At 32.6% G+C, this 6000-nt stretch overlaps 1 pseudogene; it reads left to right on the top strand.

The window, feature by feature from the left end:
• Positions 1-3352, top strand: part of LOC122732198 — a 30519-nt pseudogene extending 27167 nt beyond the window's left edge.
• Positions 3353-6000: the final 2648 nt, after the last annotated feature.

A 6000-nucleotide genomic window follows, 5' to 3' on the forward strand; every position in this document is an offset into this window, starting at 1 on the left:
GGATTCAATGTCTTCCTGTTGCTTACAAAATAAAATTGAAGGGGGCAGCTAGGTGGTGCAGTGGATAGAGCACTGGCCCTGGAGTCAGGAGGACCTGAGTTCAAATCTGGATTCAGACACTTAACACTTACTAGCTGTGTGACCCTGGGCAAGTCACTTAACCCCAATTGCCTCATCTCCTAAAAAAATAGAAATCTTTGGCCTGTCCTTTAAAGCACCCATGGTCCCTTTTCATCTCTTGATATATGTTTCTCTTTTCCTATGATCCTTCATTATCTGACTTCCACCTATTTTCCTAACATTATGTCATATTATTTCCCTTCACATAATCTCTCTTATAAACTGACCTTTCTGTAGTTGCTTATGTACAACTTTCCATTTCCTTTGTTCGTGCTTTTTCACACTTCATGTCTGGAATGCACTTCCATTTCACCTACCTTTGTAGTTAGATTTATTAATGTATCAAAATAATGTGAAGACAATTAGATGAGAAACAAATCAAATATAGATACACTAATATAGATGATAAATTATTTAAAGCAATGATAAAAATTGCTGACTGGCATTCAGACCATTTTTTAAAAAACCTTACAAAATACTGTTTCAAGCATATTAAGATTGGAATCACCCTAAACTTCACATTGTATAAAGTATTTTATCTAGAGACCATTCCTGACAGGTAGGTAATGACTGTTGAAAATTTGCTTATGGATATTTGAAATATTGGTTAAAATGTTTAGTCCCATAGTCTACATTTGGTTATAATTCATTCTCACTATAACCCCCATGTCTTTCCGTACATCATGTAAAATGAGTATTTTATAAATGATAAATGAGCAGGAAACAGATTTACCTCTACTTTAATGGTTTCCTAGAATTTCAGAGGAATCATTTTGTACTGGACACTGATGGCAATTGATAATAAAAGTAACAAATAAAACAGAATAACCTTAGCATAATGGAATGGGAATAGGCATACAAAGAGATTTGGTTTGGTATGCTCCAGTGAGTCTGCACAGACTGAAAAGAGCATGAGCATTGTCCCTTCCCCTAAGGCTCAGGGAGAGTGCCAATAGTCATATTTACTACAGGATATGCCATACACCATTTATGCATGGTTATGGAAATAGATGATTGAGTTGAGAACTTTTCAGGATAAAGGGAATTATGTATTCTGTGAATAATATTTACTAATTTTTGTGTTACATTCTTTTGTATTATATATGATATATATATACACATATCTACATATGAGAAATAATTTTTTTTCATGAAATGATCTCTTGCTTAAAGGGAGAAAATATCCCTCTTCCCATCTTTCATCTCCCTACTTTTATTTTAAAGGTAGCCAAGTATGAAAGTATGAGTTAAATAAGAGTAAATATGTCACCAATTCATTTTCCTAGTTGATTTATAGAATTTTGGATTCTTTAAGGGATGATTCTAATATTTAAATATTTTAGGAGATTATTTTATTTCTTCACATTATATGCAAAGTCAATAAGTCTAATTACTAATTTTCATGACATACAGAGTTGAAAAAATTAAGGTGTTTAGGTAGTTTCTTCCAATTAGAAAATATTTCAATACTTTACTAAAGGTTGTACAAATATATTCAAATCTCTTTGAGCCTTAAATTTATCCACAAATCTCATGATATTTGACTTTCTTGTGAATCTTCAGACTGTGAGCTGAGTTGAAAATGTCATTTTTACTCAGGTGAAAAGATTTTTAAAAAAATCATCATAGCATATTAATGCTTTTTTATTATAATTATGTCCCAAATCTTAAGGACCAATAATTTTGGATATGTGTTTATAAAGTTAAAAGTAAGCATGTTTTCCATGATCATATATGTATAACCCATATTGGATTATTTGCCAACTTGGAGGTGGGGGAAGTAAGGGGGCAATGGAGGGTTAGACATTGGAACAGTAAAATATTAATAAAAATGTTTAATCTGGAAAGGTGGGGGAGGGGTGTGCTGGGAAGGGTACGGGAAGTATATATGTATTCATACACACATACATACACATATATGTTGTGCATGTATGAGTTATTTAGGTATTATTTATGTAGTAATTATATTAAACAAATTTGTCATATAAATTATTTATATAAATTCATATGTATTTATTATTCATAAAATCATTACTTAAGGAATTAAAATACTAAGTTATATGTATTAGAATATATCTAGGTATATCTAAATGTAATAAGGTAGAACATTTACATTATACATCCCATATATATGTCTGTATATATTTTATCTACATTTGATATGTGCATAAAATATAATTATATATCACAAATAAAATTAAAAATTAAAATTAAATTAAAGTAGAAGATGCTCTAAAATATATTTGGCTATCAAAAATTGTTCATTCAATGGGACTATAAAAGACTGATGAAATTGTGGCTCTGGAATGGTTGAAAATGGATAAGGAGAAAGAAAACTTCCCTATTACCTGCCATCTTGAAAACTCAGCATCTAAATAATGTCACTGCCTGGGAGATTGTGGTGGGCACCAACATGGGCAAGAACTACATCATGATGAATTATATGGAGCATGACTTCAAGAGACTCATGGAGACCATGAAGCCGCTTTATTTTTGCCATGGCAAGTGAAGATACTGATAATCCAGCTCTTGGGGGTGGGGGTGGGGGGTTGGGGTATGTGAAATATGTTCACAGCAATTGGAATCTTCACCAGGACCTGAAGACTTCCAACCTGCTCTTCAGTCACAAGGATATTTTCAAAGTTGGTGATTTTGGTATGATGAGCAAATATGGCTTCCCTTTAAAATTTACACACCATTGGTTGTGACCTTATGCTACCAGGACCCAGAGGTATTACTAGGAAGAAAGGAATATTCCACCATGGTAGACATGTGGTCATTGTGCTGCATATTTGGAGATCTATTAAATCAGAAGCCTCTGTTTCCAGGGAAATCAGAGATTGACCAAATAAATAAAGTTTTAATGGCTTTGACAATGACTTTTAGCAGTAAAGAAAATGACTCTTATAGAATATCCCCATAATAACTTTTTGAAAAGATTTGGTGCTCTCCTCTCTGACCAGAGATTTGACCTAATCTACAAGTTCTTGACCTACTAGCCATGTCAGAGGATGAATATGGAATATGGCCTGAAGTATGAGTACTTCCAAAAACCATCCCCCCTTATGTTGACTCTTTCATGTTTCCCACATGGCAGGCCAAGAGTGAACAGCAGAGTGTTAAATGGTGCACCAACTACTGCCTTACAGAAGGAGGACTTGGTAATAGCCAGCTGGGGGATGATGACCTCAAAGACATTGGCTTGCATCTCACCACCACCACCACCAATTAGGGAATGTTCGTGCCAAGGCTGGGCTTCATCCATGAGTGTTAAAGTCCACACCAGACCATAGAACAAAGTTTGTATATACAATCTCCTATACCTTGGTAGTGTGTAGACTGTTTTTAGTTACTGTGGATGAAAAATTCATAACTCTTATGCACAGCTGGTAATGAGATTCTCTGAAATTCATAAGGCTAGTCCTCAGATGAGAGCCTACAGTCAATTTCTAGGCTCCCTCATGGAGTCCAAACTTGAAACTTTTTCAGTTTGGGGAAGAAAGATCTATCAGAATTTGCACACTGTCTAATGATGAGGTATCAGAGAAGAAATTTGATAGAGATACTCATTTATGATATTGTCATAGCAAACTGTGTCTTTTAATATGTTTTCTTTGATAGTTTCATGAAACATATTGTCCAGACCTTTTTTTTAAGAATTATAGCTTTCAAGTAGTTCAGTGATTCTCATGTTATCTCTTCTAAATCTATTTTCTAGGTCAGTTCTTTTTCAAATAAGAGATTTCACACTTACTTTTATTTTCTTTTTTAAATTTTGTTTTATTGTATCTTGATGTCTCATAAAGTCATTAGTTTCCACTTGTTCTATTCTAATGTTTAAGGAATTATTTTCTTCAGTGACCTTTTGTGCTTCTTTGTCCATTTGGCTAATTCTGTTTTTAGGGAGTTAATTTCTTCATTAATTTTTTGTATAAATTTTCCCATGCTATTAACTCTTTTTAATGATTCTCTTTGATTACTCTCATTTCAATTCCAAATTTTTCTTCTACTTCTCTAATTTTCTTTTTTTTTTTGGTGAGGCAATTGGGGTTAAGTGACGTGCCCAGGGTCACACAGCTAGTAAGTGTTAAGTGTCTGAGGCTGGATTTGAACTCAGGTCCTCCTGAATCCAGGGCCAATGCTCTCTATCCACTGCACCACCTAGCTGACTCTCTAATTTTTAAAAATACTTTTTAAGCTCTTCCAGGAATTCTTTTTTGGCCTCAACCAAGTCACAAAAAAGGCATAACAATGAACAAGAAAACAAGAAAAAACTTGACTATAGAAAGCTACTATGATTATAGGGAGGATCAAGGCATAAGCATAGAGGAGGACAATAGTATCAAAAAAGGTACAGGTGAAGCTTCAAAAGCTAATTCTCATCAAAATTGGCTCAAAGAAGGAATAACATACATTTAATTGGATATAGAAATCTATATTACCCTATAAGGAAACAAAAAAGGGATGGAGATAATAGGAGGGGAGGGAACTAATTAAAGGGAGGGTATATTAAGGAAGGTGATGATCAGAAGTAAAAGATTTATGAGGAAGGAAAGGTTGGGGGTGTGACAGGGGAGATAAAAAAGTGAAAAATAGCCTGGAGGAAATTGGATGAACTTACCCATTAAATGGAAGCAGATAGCAGAATGTATTAAAAACCAGAATCTTACAATATGTTATCTACAAGAAATACATTTGAAGCAGAGGAATAAATCCACAGGGTAAAGGTAAAGGGCCTGGACTAGAATCTACTATTTTTTAAGCTGAAGCAAAGAAAGCAGGGGTAGAAATCATGTTTTCATACAAAGCAAAAGCAAAAATAGATCCAAGTAAAAGAGATAAAGAAGGAAACTATATCTTGCTGAAAGGTACCATAGACCATGAAGTCATATCAATCCTTAACTTATGTACCAAATAGTATAGCATTTAAATTCTTGAAAGAGAAGTTGAATGAGTTACAGGAAGAAATAGATAATAAAACTATACTAGTGGAGGACCTTAACCTTCCCCTCCCAGAACTGAAGAAATATAAGTAAAAAAAATAAGAAAGAAGATATGAAAGTAAATAATATTCTGGAAAAGTTAGCTATCATAGATCTATGGAGAAAATTGAATGGGAATAGAATGAAATATGCCTTTTTCTCAGAAGTACATGGCATATACACAAACATTGACCATGTATTAGGACATAAATACCACACAACCAAGTGCAGAAAAGAAATAGTAAACACATCCTTTTCAGATAATAATGCAATACAAATTACATTCAATAATGGACAATGGAGATAAAAAATTTAATTGAAAATTAAATAATATAATCCTAAAACAAATGGGTCAAAGCACAAACCATATTTATAATGAAAATTATAATTTCATTAAAGAAAATAACAACAATGAGACAACATATCAAAATTTATGGGACACAGCAAAAGTGGTATGTAGGGGGAAATTTATATCTTTAATTGCTTACAGTAACAAAATAGAGAAAAAGAAGATCAATGAACTGGGCCTGCAACTAAAAAAATACTAGAAATTGATCAAATAAAAAGTCTCCAATTAAACACCAAATTGAAATCCTAAATATCAAAGGAAAGATTAATAAAATTGAAAGTAAAAAAATCATTGAACTAATAAATAAAACTAGAAGCTGGTTGATTCGATCAAAAAAAGGAAAGAAGAAAATCAAATTTTTAGTATCAAAATTGAAAGGGGTGAAATCACCACCAATGAAAAGGAATTTAAGATAATTGTTAGAATCTATTTTGCCAAATTATATGTCAATAAATTTGAAAATATAAATGAAATGAATGAATATTTGAGAAAAATATAAATTATCCAGATGAACAGAAGAAAGAAAATACTTACACAACCTAATCTTAG

The sequence above is a fragment of the Dromiciops gliroides genome, chromosome 6 (genome assembly GCF_019393635.1).
Source record: "Dromiciops gliroides isolate mDroGli1 chromosome 6, mDroGli1.pri, whole genome shotgun sequence".
NCBI lineage: Eukaryota > Metazoa > Chordata > Mammalia > Microbiotheria > Microbiotheriidae > Dromiciops > Dromiciops gliroides.